Source organism: Oreochromis niloticus, linkage group LG7, assembly GCF_001858045.2.
Source record: "Oreochromis niloticus isolate F11D_XX linkage group LG7, O_niloticus_UMD_NMBU, whole genome shotgun sequence".
Classification (NCBI taxonomy): domain Eukaryota; kingdom Metazoa; phylum Chordata; class Actinopteri; order Cichliformes; family Cichlidae; genus Oreochromis; species Oreochromis niloticus.
In genome coordinates, this window is record NC_031972.2 from 45,582,350 (window position 1) to 45,595,137 (window position 12,788).

The following is a 12,788-nucleotide window of genomic DNA, read 5'->3' on the forward strand; positions in this document are numbered from 1 at the left end:
CTGGTTGATGCAAACACTCTCGAGAAGGAGACGACGACGATGATGATGATGATGATGATGTGAAGTTGACAGTTGTTGCTGTGGTGCTTGAGGGTCCCTCCAGACCCCAGTGTTTACCATTGTAACTTACAAATGTGCATTGGGGTTGCGAAATACCCCATTGTGGGTACACTTTGACCCCATAGTAATCGTGGAGTAGAGAGCACCCCCGGTCCTCGCGAAGGCCGGTTTACGCGTAACCCGAGGACCATAAGGCCAAGTGCTCACCTGTGAGGAGCAGGAGAACAGAGCAGAAGGAGGACTAGGAGGCAGGGAGAGTCCGAGGTCCTCACTTAGGCCGGTTTACGCGAACACTGCTGAGAAGGAGACGACGATGATGATGATGATGTGAAGTTGAGAGTTGTTTCCTCCGGCGGTTTGGCGTCCCTCCATACCCCATTGTTTGAAATCGTAACTTACGAATGTGCATTGGGGATGCGAAATACCCTATCGTGGGTACACTTTGACCCCTTAGTAATCGCAGAGTAGAGAGCACCCCCGGTCGTCGCGAAGGCCGGTTTACGCGTAACCCGAGGACCATAAGGCCAAGTGCTCACCTGTGAGGAGCAGGAGAACAGAGCAGAAGGAGGACTAGGAGGCAGGGAGAGTCCAAGGTCCTCACTTAGGCCGGTTTACGCGAACACTGCTGAGAAGGAGACGACGATGATGATGATGATGTGAAGTTGAGAGTTGTTTCCTCCGGCGGTTTGGCGTCCCTCCATATCCCATTGTTTGAAATCGTAACTTACGAATGTGCATTGGGGATGGGAAATACCCTATTGTGGGTACACTTTGACCCCTTAGTAATCGCATAGTAAAGAGCACCCCCGGTCGTCGCGAAGGCCAGTTTACGCGTAACTCGGGGCCCATCCGGCTAAGTGCTCACCTGCGAGGCGCAAGTGAACGGAGCAGAAGGAGGAAAGAGGACAGGGCATCAGAGAGAGCCCAAGGTCCTCACTTAGAACGGTTTACGCGTAACCCGGGGCCCACCCGGCTAAACGGTAGCCTGCGAGGAGCAGGAGAAAGGAACAGAAGGAGGTAGGAGGACTAGAAGACAGGGGGAGTCCGTGGTCCTCACGGAGGCCTGTTTTCACGTATTCTGGGGCCCATCCGGCTAAGCGCTCGCCTGCGAGGAGCAGGAGAACGGAGCAGAAGAGGAAGGAGGACGCTGAGGCAGGGAGAGTTGTGGTCCTCACTGAGGCCTGTTTACGCGAACACTGCCGAAAAGGAGACGATGATGATGATGATGATGATGATGATGATGATGTGAAGTTGAGAGTTGTTTCCTCCAGCGGTTCGGCGTCCCTCCAGACCCAAGTGTTTGCCATTGTAACTTACGAATGTGCATTGGGGATGCGAAATACCCTATCGTGGGTACACTTTGACCCCTTAGTAATCGCGGAGTAGACAGCACCCCCCGGACCTCACTTAGGCCGGTTTACGCGAACACTGCCAAGAAGGAGACGATGATGATGATGATGATGTGAAGTTGAGAGATGTTTCCTCCGGTGGTTCGGGGTCCCTCGAGACGCCAGTATTTGCCAACGTAACTTACGAATGTCGGTTGGGGTGGCGAAATACCCCATCATGATCACTAAGGGGTCACAGAGTACCCACGGAACACGGAGCACCCGAGGTCCTCACTGAGGCCGGTTTACACTCTCGAGAAGGAGACGATGATGATGATGATGATGATGTGAAGTTGAGAGTTGTTGCCGTGGCACTTGGGGGTCCCTCCAGACCCCAAGGTTTGCCATCGTAACTTACCCGATCGATGGAGGGTTACAGCCGATTAGGTACCTTTGTCCGACGCTGTGACGAGACCCGCTATAGCCGGGGGTCCGCCTGACCCCCATCCGCCCCCACCCCGAGCCGCAGCCCTGTTTCGCGACGAGATCTGGATCCGCGCTGCTGGGGTCTTTGTGACACCCCCCCCCTTTTTGTTTTTTTTTGGTCCAGGCTGCACAAGGGTTAAAAAATCTCAGTTTTAGGTGATTTGAAACGCCGTTTACGTGTGGACGAAAAATGTCATATAGGCTTTTACAAGTCAACAAGTGCCAAAAAATAACTTAAAAGCCTCTGGAATTAAATAATGGTACAGAAATAATGCCTCATCTGCATAAGAAAAATTACCAGTACAGCCCACCCCCTCACACACACACATAAAACATATTGAGGATTGTATATTAACATAAAACTGTTGTCGGAACCACACTGAATTTCACCAGAGAAACACACACATATATGAAGAGAGAGAGAGAGTATGCATAATATGCAAATGGCTACCAAACAGCGATCATAATTCGTCATACAATGAGAATAGGACAAATCAAGAATTGACAATGACTAATTAATATTCTGCTGAACACAGTCCAAAAGATTCAGTAAGCTACATCAGTGTCTACTGTTTACTATCATAGCCAAGTGACTAACAAACGTCAACAGACGTTTTCACTATCCCTACTAATTAATGTTGTCTTGTTGTATCTCTGTTTTGGTCACTGCTATCCTCTATGCTGTTGCATGCTGGGGCAGCAGGTTGAGGGTCACAGATGCCAACAAACTAAATTAACTGATCCACAAGGCCAGCAATGTTGTGGGGATGGAGCTGAACTCCTTTAGGGTGGTGTCTGAGAGGCAGATGTTGTCCAAGATAAAGACAATGTTGGATAATTCCTCCCACCCACTCCATGACATGCTGGCTAGCCACAGGAGCACGTTCAGTGAGAGACTGAGATGACCAAAAAGCACCACTGACCGACACAGGAAATCATTCCTGCCTGTGGCCATCTCCCTGTACAACTCCTCCATCTAACACACTGTGAACACTGCAATAGTTACACCCTTTTTACACACGCTCTTTTCTATTCTGGAATATTCTTGTCAAGTTTCTTGATTTTTATTTCAATTGAATTGTATATGCATGATTTATATCACCTTCATGTTTCCCTCTCACCACATATCCACAACCGATATCATGACCAGCAGCTTTTACAGCTGTGGCTCCAGCAAACATCAGCTGATACTAGAAAGTAATATTAAATAAATTCTAGCAACAGCTCATTAAGCTTAAACGTGCTGCTGTTGTTAAGCGCAACATCCGCTGGTTTCCTCTTTCTAGCACAAAGTAGGCGATAGACAAACGAGAGACGGGACTTGTGGCAGAAAAGCCGATCAGATGATCATTGATCAGTTTCATGATTGAAGTAGTAACAGGAGTGGGAGTGGAGAGAATGAGAGAAGAACAGTGCAGCAAAAACACAGAATAGCTCCAGCTTTGTGTCTTTTTTTTTATTCTAGCTGAAGTACGGGACAAATCGCAATCTTTTTCCCCTCAATACGGATGTATTGTAATTGGTCCAGCCTAGAGTTGATCATGACCAATTGGCTAATCCACCACCTTTCATTGTTTATACCATTACAAAAACAAACAAACATAAAAATGAAAAATCACCAACATAATTATATATTTAAACATATTTGTTCTCCCTTGTAGTAGTAAGTGCATAAAACCAAGACTTTTAAGAAAACACTGAATATAAAATTGCTTCCTTGAAAAAGAATAAATTTACAGTTCAGTATTAAATATGAAACAAAATGTGTCATATTCAGTCTGTCAAAGTGTGTTTGAATGGCAGAGATGCAGAAATGTGTGCATGTAGCACAGAGCCATGGCTCAGTGTCTCAGGGGCTAAATGAGTCTCACAGGCTTGAATGTGCGCTTGAAGCCATTTACAACTCATAACTCTTTGATCTGCTGCTCACCACAAACAAGCACAAGCATACATTTTGGACTTTTAACTGTACTTTTAACCTCCCTTATGGCCAATCATACTATACAAATTAATTAATCAATAAACAAATAACAGAAAAATAACAGAAATAACAATAAATGACAAAAAAGTTTCTGTTTTTTTAGTTTTTACTATAGAAATTTCTGGAGGTTTTTACAACTACAGTTAAAAACAATACCACCCTCAAAACACATTTTTTATTCATACATCATATCGTGGTAAACTACCAGAATCTATTTAGGACTATTAGATTTAAAGTCTATTGAGAAAAACAATAACAAAAAGGCTTCAGTGTGACTAAACATTGACCCATTTGCACTTTTGCACATTTTGTATAAGTGATATAATTTTGTTGGAGTGATGAGCTCTGGTCACATTCTTTCCTCTTTGTATCACTGTTGCAGTGGGACATATAATGGGTAAATATGCTACCATTCTTAAAGCCACACACTTTTATAAATCTTAACCTTTGTTGTTTTTTTAAACACAAATAAACAACAATTTGAATGTGATAGCATTTATTTTAATATTGCCAGAAAAGCTATGCGTTGTTAACATGTTATTCGTATGGTAATACCACAGAATGTTGCTTTTGGAACGTGATGTTCCAGGAAGCATTTGCAGTGGTTTTGTGGTTTTAACTGTCCTTCCCCAGCATTGCATGTTTCTTTTTTGTGTGCATGTATTTGTATGACTCATATATATTCATTAAATTTACTTAAAGCCAAATAGCTTAGTTACTTCAATTTGTGTCTGTCACAATTTGGCACACAATGGGACAGACTGATTCAAGTGATTGCAAGAGTCAGCAATCTACTTGCATTTATAAATTATGTGGCAATTAATTGCAGAACCTGACCAATGTTTTTAGGAGTGGTTGCATTCATTCCGAGTCTGACAGAGACAGGTTGCCTCCCACCAGACCACTTTTGATCGCCTTGCAATCAAAAGTGGTTTCTCACTCTCAGCCGGCGGGCGACCAGTTGGTGGTCGTCCTATTTTTACTCTCGTGTGACTGAGGCCTAAATCACCTATTCGGTTCTACACTAACTCAGGATTTATTCATTTATTATTTACTTGCCATACTGTGATAATACTATAGGCTACTGACATGTTTGCATTGTTGGAGCTGTTTTCTTTTACATTTGTGCCCTTTACCACTGGTTTACCTGTTTAACACATATATATGAACACACACACACACACACACACACACACACACACACACACTTGATACTCTGCAGTCACACTTCACCCGTCTGTTGTGTTTCATTTCAGTTTTTACATCATGATATCTCTGCATGTCAACTATTTGAGTCACAATAACATTTGAGAAATAAACAATAAACCTTCACACTGAGGTTGGTCTCTCATCTTGTCCATTATTCTTTTTGAGTTGTTATCTTGATGATTCAGAATAACTGCTTGTATCTCTCATCCTTTTTTCTTTCTCTCATTCCCCTCACTCTCTCCTTCTTTCTGTCTCCCTCAAACCCTTGTACCTGCATGTGTGAGTCTCAGGCTGGCTGTTCCTTATGATGCAGTTTTTAAAGGATGGTTTCATTTATCAAGGGAAAACCGACCTGCCCCCTGTGACTAAGTAATCGCTAATCTTGATACAGAAACTTCTTGTCTTTTCTTTCTTTTCTTTCTTTCTTTTTTTTGAGCCATTCAGAGATGAACTTGCTGGTGTGTTTTAGATCATTAAGTGAGGCTGAGCTTCAGGCGACAAACAGACTGAGTCTTCTTCTTCCGGATTTTTGGTAGAGAGAAGAATTCATCGTTACATCAAAAACAGCAAGTCATCCAGGTCCTGAAGCATTACAAAAGTCATAGACCATCACACAACCACCACCATGTTTGACTGTTGGTATGATGTTCCCTTTATGCCAGATGTAGCAGGATGCAACATTTACAAAACTGTCAACTTTTCAGTTCACAAAATATTTTCCAAAAGTTTTGGGGGATCAGAAAGATGTTCCAGGCAAACATGAGATGACCCTGTGTGTTCTTTTTTGGTCAGCAGTGGTTTTTTCCTTGAACTCTCCCATGGGTGCTGTTTTTACCCAGTCTCTTTCCGTTTGTTGAATCTTGAATTACTGAGACAAGTGAGGCCAGCAGTCCTTTACATGTTGTTCTAGGTTCTTTTGTTGATCTGGATGATTTCTTGATACACTCTTGGAGTTCATTTGTTTGGCCAGCCACTCCTGGGAAGATTCACCAGTATTTCAAGATTTCTCCATTTGTGGATAATTGCTTTTATTGTGCCCAAAGCCTTAGAAATGGCTTTGTAACCTTTTCCAGAATGACAGATATCAGTGACATTGTTTCTCTGTTTTTTCTTTATATTATGCCATGGTGTGTTGCTTTTTGAGATCTTTTAGCCTATTTCACTTTGTCAGGTAAGTTACGTAACCCACACAATGACTTTTGGATGAATGCACATTATCTTTGTTTATTTACAAGAAAAGTTTGTAGGATGTCTTTATAGTAAAGCACATATAAAACACACAGGAAAACTTGTGAATAACTCCAGATTCATCAGTGACTTTTTTTCAGTATTGATATTATTCGGTACATATGTTTTGATGATATTAATATTGTATTCTCTCAAATTTACAATATACAGGCAAAAAAATTAATATAAAAGATTAAAATATATATAGTTATATATAGTTGTACTAACTGTTAATTGTTTTTTGTGTGTAGATGCACATTATTGATATTTTTGAATGATTTTGGCTTAACTCTGTATAAAATCTAGCAATTTAAAAATATAGTCATTTCATTTTCAAGCAAAAGTTCTCTAAAGAAAATTAGTAATACAGAACTTTTATCAGAGTCATGACAAAATTTATTGGAACTGACCCTGAACACATCAAATTTTTAGTCTCTCCACCTGGAAAAATTAATATGTTTCAGCATTAAAAAAAAAAAAAAAAAAAAAAAATACAGCAATGATTCCGCGATTACTAAATTCATTATGTTTCATCATCTCAGGAACACAGTGTCAAAATAACATTTAAATCCAGTTCATAAAGGGTATTTCTCAAACTCTGACTGGCAATGCTTTTAGTAGAAGAGGTTTAGTAACTGGCAGTGCTTTCTTTGCAGCTTTACATTTAGAAATGTGACAGTTTGCAGCATTCTTAGTGTCTTACTTTGGATCATTAGTTTTCTTGAACAGTCTAATTCAGTTGATTTCTTTAGATTATGAAATGACATTATCTCTTTTCTTGCTAATTTCAAGTACTAAAGAAGGCATGTGGAGAATTCCACCAACTCTTATTTTGGCTTGAATGCAGATATTTCCTCATGTCTTCCATCCGTTACACAAAGCTGACGATTCAAGCAAAATTTGTAACAGTGGGAAAGAAAGTGCAAGTACAGTACTGTGAAAACTTATTTATCCCCTTCAAGTTTTAATATTAAGCAAAGACGGCTTCATCATCTCATAAACACAATACCAAAAAGTCACAGTTTCAAATTCAGTCAATAAAGGTTATTTCTCAAACTATAACTGGCAGTGTTATTAATTTAAAAGGCTTTGTTACTGGCAGTGGTGTCTTTGCAGGTTCATATTTAGATTTGAGAGTTTCATGCATTCTTAGTATCTCACTTTTTTGTAGTGATGAATCACACTATTGTAGTAAAGGTTTTCCTGGGCTTCCTGTCCCCCCCCCCCCCCCAAAAAAAGCTTTAAAAGCCACAACTGGTAGTGACTCTCTTGTTCTTGTTCACACCTTTCTCCTCTCCACATTGCAGCTAAGCTGAGAACAGTTTGAGCGATGCATCCTCAAGGTTACCTGACTGAAGCCATGCCATTGCAGGGCGTGAGTTATGGTGGACTCCCTGGTCATCCTGGAGTGGTCCAGCACACTGCTGTGAACATCACCAGAGGGCAACAAGTCATCACTGAGCCCCCCAAGGACTATATCATCTGGTCGATCTTTTCCTTTGTCTACGCAAATACTTTTTGTTTTGGACTTGCAGCTCTCATTTATTCCATCAAGGTGAGTTTATTGTGAAACATTTTAATTTTTTAGAAATTACATTTTGTGAAATTCCTGTGTTACAGAAGCCAGAATATTAAGACAACCTATAACAAAAGAATATCTATCTATCTAGATCAGGGGTGGGCAATCTCAGTCCACGAGGGCCGGTGTCCCTGCAGGTTTTAGATCTCACCCTGGGTCAACACACCTGAATCACATGATTAGTTCGATACCAGGCTTCTGGAGAACTTCAGGACATGTTGAGGAGCTAATTTAGCCATTTAAATCAGCTGTGTTGGTTCGAGGACACATCTAAAACCTGCAGGGACACCGGCCCTCGGGGCCTGAGATTGCCCACCCCTGATCTAGAGATATAATGTGGATGTAAAATATGATAAAAGATTAAAACTATACAAATGAGGTGTGCAATTAAATGAAATAAGAGTATACAGAAATTAACTGAGGTAAATGTGTAAAAAAATCTAAAAAAATTAACAGAACATTATGTTAAGTGATATGGTACATGATAAAGCTCAGTAAGATAAACTCATAAATAAAGTGATAACAAGATAAAAATATATATCAAATGTCAGTAAAACAACAAACAAAATGAAATAATCATAAAATCAATCAGCTCCAAGCAAAACTACAATCTAAACAAATGGCTTACTAAAAATAGTAAAAGGAAATCATAAAAGACAAAATGACATAAGTGTCTTACAGCAAGCATTGAACATGTGTTGGTTTACAGTTTTAAAGTGTATAAAATGTTTTCATCCTTCCAGGCCAGAGACAGGAAGATGGCTGGAGATGTGGATGGTGCACGATATTATGGCTCCACTGCTCAAACTTTCAACATTGCCGCCACAGTATTAGCTGTCCCTGTGTTTGTGACAGTTATATTTTTGTTCTATGGCTTTAGATATTACGTACATTAGAAACATTTTAGAGTTGCCTTCTGCTGTGATTAGTTCACATTTGCATTTTTACTTAAAATACATTTTGCAGCTTTTTAACTTTTAAATCACATTGACTGGAAACAAAAAAACATTTTCCAAAAGTCTTAAATGGAAATCTTCTCTATTTCTTTATTGACAAGTTTTATTTTCAGTGGTGATAGAAAGGAAAACATTTTGCTCATATCGGACATCTGAAAGTGCATAACATTAATGATTCAATCAGATCAAAGTTATCACTGCAGAAAGCCATTACAGTACATACAGACAAATATAACGATTACAGCTTCACACTGATAGAATATAATTTTAGTTTTTATTAAGTTCATGTGTGAAAAGCCTGAATCACATCTGTATGTTGATTCCCCTTCCCCTTAGCCATCACAGCTGAGGGAATAAAAGGACACCCAGCCTTATGCGTTAAAAACGTGTTGAAAATGGACAGAGTGCTCAAACAGAGCTTTTCTTTATCTGCTAGTAAGGATTAGATATAAGTCTGATGAATATGTTAGCAGAGAGATGTACTGTGAGTACTGAAAATGTCTTTTCAGGCTATTCTAGTTTTTGTGTGCATAGTGTGAGGACTAGAAAAGTTTGGTTTACAAGACCTGTGCTGGCAAATGGTATCGGGACTGTAATTAATTTTAGATCACTTTAATAGTTAATTTCACTACTGAGCATTCTCAATAAAATAAGCAGAAAAGTTATAGATTCACATGACTGAGGATTGTTTGTGCAGACTTAGTGAAAAGAATGTGGGAGTAACCCAAGCAAGGTCAAGAGACAGTAGCTCTCACAGATAGATGCTACTTTAGGTGCATGAAACTGGGTAACAGGTCAGGGATACGTGTGTGCCTGTGTGGTGTGTGTGTGTGTGTGTGTGTGTCCATCCCCAGGTGAAGCTACAACTGAGGGAGGAGAAGAAGACCATCAATAAGGGGGGCTAAAGTATAAACCACGGCCCCTTCGCAACGTTTTTTTGACCAATCAGATAGAAGCGCATTCTCTTTTATAAATATGTGTACACCGCTAAGTTAGGAGCATCTCTCTTCTGGTGGTTGGCTATGTACTGTAATGTATTGTAATATATCTATATCATGGCTAAAGCACTTCTGGATGGATGCAAACTGCATTTCGTTGCCCTGTACCTGTGACATGTGCAATGACAATAAAGTTTAATTCTGTTCTATTCTATTCTATTCCACATTAATTATTTCTTGAACTGCTTGATACAATAAATCTTTTACATTTGAACTGGACCTGAGCTCTCTTTATCCTAGAGAAAAAGAACACACGACAGTAGACATGATCCATTATTGACCTTTCTATTTGTGTCTGAGTTTGAGAAGATAAGAACTGTGTTGTTGCCGACCCATCATCATACTTTTGAGCAAGAAAAATAGTGTTAAATGTTTTACAGGTTAAACACAGAATTATGATTGATATGTGATTTTCTTGATCACAGTATGCTCAATACCGATCAGAATATCATCAGTAAATATAAAGATGTTTAAGCTGAAATGACACATTAAAAGTAATAAAATAAAATAATTATTTTAGAGACAGACCTAGCTGAAAGCCTGATGTGTAGTTAGAAGGAATTTCTAGAAGCTAATTTCTTGCTGTAGTTGCAATTAGGCAACATGTTTATTTTAATATTATTGCCTTTCGTGCTGTTGCAGATATATGATGAGTCAGAGGTGTTCCAGCTGAAAGCTAATTCAAGTGATCTTCAATATCCTGCAGTAAGCTTACACTGTCACTTTCAGGTACATCAGTCTGGCTTCTAGCTAGAGATCAAATCCACTGACTTGTATATAGTGAGTTTGTTTTTAGCGAACTGTATCAGCTAGCTCCTTTGTGCTAGCTGATGTAAAAGATGTAAGAACAAACGTGTACTTACAACAAGTGTATGGTGAGTCCACTGTGGTCTGTCCATCTGAACCAATGACTGTAGAAAACATGAACGACCTAACAGCTCCCCAAAAAAGTTCTCCTAAGACAAAATTTTCCCAAAGATGCTTTTTGTCATTATTAGTGGTGCTCATCAAGGGGTGTTTTGTCATAAGTTTGATTCTAATTATGACCATAATGCTGTAAAATTGTGGTGCAACATCATCATACCAGCTTTGACTGGCAGCTGTAGTCACTGACAAACTTGTGCATCTCTGTTCAAGAATCGCTAACAGAGCGGTGAAGCTGAGAGGAAGGGCAGTGTTTATTTTCGAAAACCACACACACTGTGGTTTTTAGCAGTAAAATTGACAAACCAACAGAAGGACCTGAGGCCCCGCTGCACTTTTTTAGTAAGTTAAATGTGTTTTTAAGCTATTCTGTAGCTAATGTCCTTGTTTGCTAGCTAAGGTGAGTTGTCACCTGCTGGGGAAAGTCACGTTCGGTAGTTAATCCTTGCACATGAATGATTTTACTGAGTAAAGAAATCAGTTTGTTCATTAACGTCAGTGCTCTGGTTCAGATATTTAAAGAACTAAAGAAACTAGACTTTAGCCAGGGTTAATTTGTCATTGGAGTCAATGCTGTAGTTCAGATATTTGCTCTGCTGCTCTGACAGAACAGAAGAATGTTCAGACCTGCAGTTGAAGATGAGACACTGAAAGGGTTTACATGAGAAACTGAGAAAAGTCACTGGGTTGTTCAGTGACTGTTACTTTTATTATGAATGTTAGACCATAAGAGCAATAGACTGGACTCTTCTTGGCCTCCTATGCTGACCTATTTATTAAACATGTACATACAGGAGCATGCTTTTGTCTCTCTCCACATCTGCAAGGACAGTAACACCAAATAAAAAAAAAATCTTGCACTTCAATGATGCGTCATTATTCATCAATAGCAGATTTAATTCAATTTTAAAAGAAGATGAAATACTGAGGATTTAATATGCTCTCAAAGCATTTTTCACTCAGTCTGTAACATCAGTTCCAGTTTCCAGCTGATGGTTTGTTTGTTTGTTTTTCAAAACAACACAAATCTGTTTATTACACACACACACACACACACACACGCGCTTTTAGAAAGCACCATAGTCTTTTTCAGTATTACCGTCATGTAAAACAGTTCAGTTCAGTATGACAGGAGCACAGGAGTCAATATGGTCTTATAAAAATAGCCAATTATATTTGTTGAACTAAACAAAACAAAAAACACATTGTTTGTGGTTCTACAAATATTCTTTATAACCACTGCTTTGCCATTTTATCCTTTGTGTGCAAAAAGCATTGTGGAATCTGTTGACAGTTTTTGGAAGTATATGTATAGCACCTGTTACTTGATGCAAACATTATTTTTTGTGCTCTGGATGTTTTGCCAAATCCTATAAAGTCCACAGTTCATTATTCAGGAGCTAGATTCAACTACTTTTCAAAGGGCATGTTACGTCCCCACGAAGAGGTCTAGGCGTGTGAGGGAGGGGACCAGTAACAAATGGGTCCGGAAATGGAATGAAAAGGAAAACAGACAGAGTTGTTCTATAATAATATAGTTTTATTACAAACAATATGGTTTTATTACAAATGACGTTAACGTAAAGAGCCGGCAACACCGTTTTACCAATAATGCCAAAGAAACAAAGGAAACACTCGCAGCAACAAAAGAAAAAAACTACCAAACAAATAAGGGAAGCACTTCCCACTTTACTCCTCACCACGGGGAGACACTCTCAGGGCCCACAAGCCCGTCTACTCACTAGTCGAAGGAGGCTGGCTGTCCAAAACCTAGCAGAAAAACATGTAGAGCCACAGAGGGGGAAAAACCACCTCACTCACAGTTCATCCCCTGCTTATATAGCCTCAGAGGTGATTGCTGACTGGATCCAGGTGGCACACGAGGCTAATCAAAAGCAGCTGTGTCCTGGGGAGAGAGGAGAGTGAGAGAGACAGAGGGGGTAGGAGTAGCAAGAGAGGAGGAGGCGGAGAGAGTGGGCAAACACCCCACCCACACACTCTGCAGCCTCACAGGATGTAACAGGGCACCACAAGGTCAGA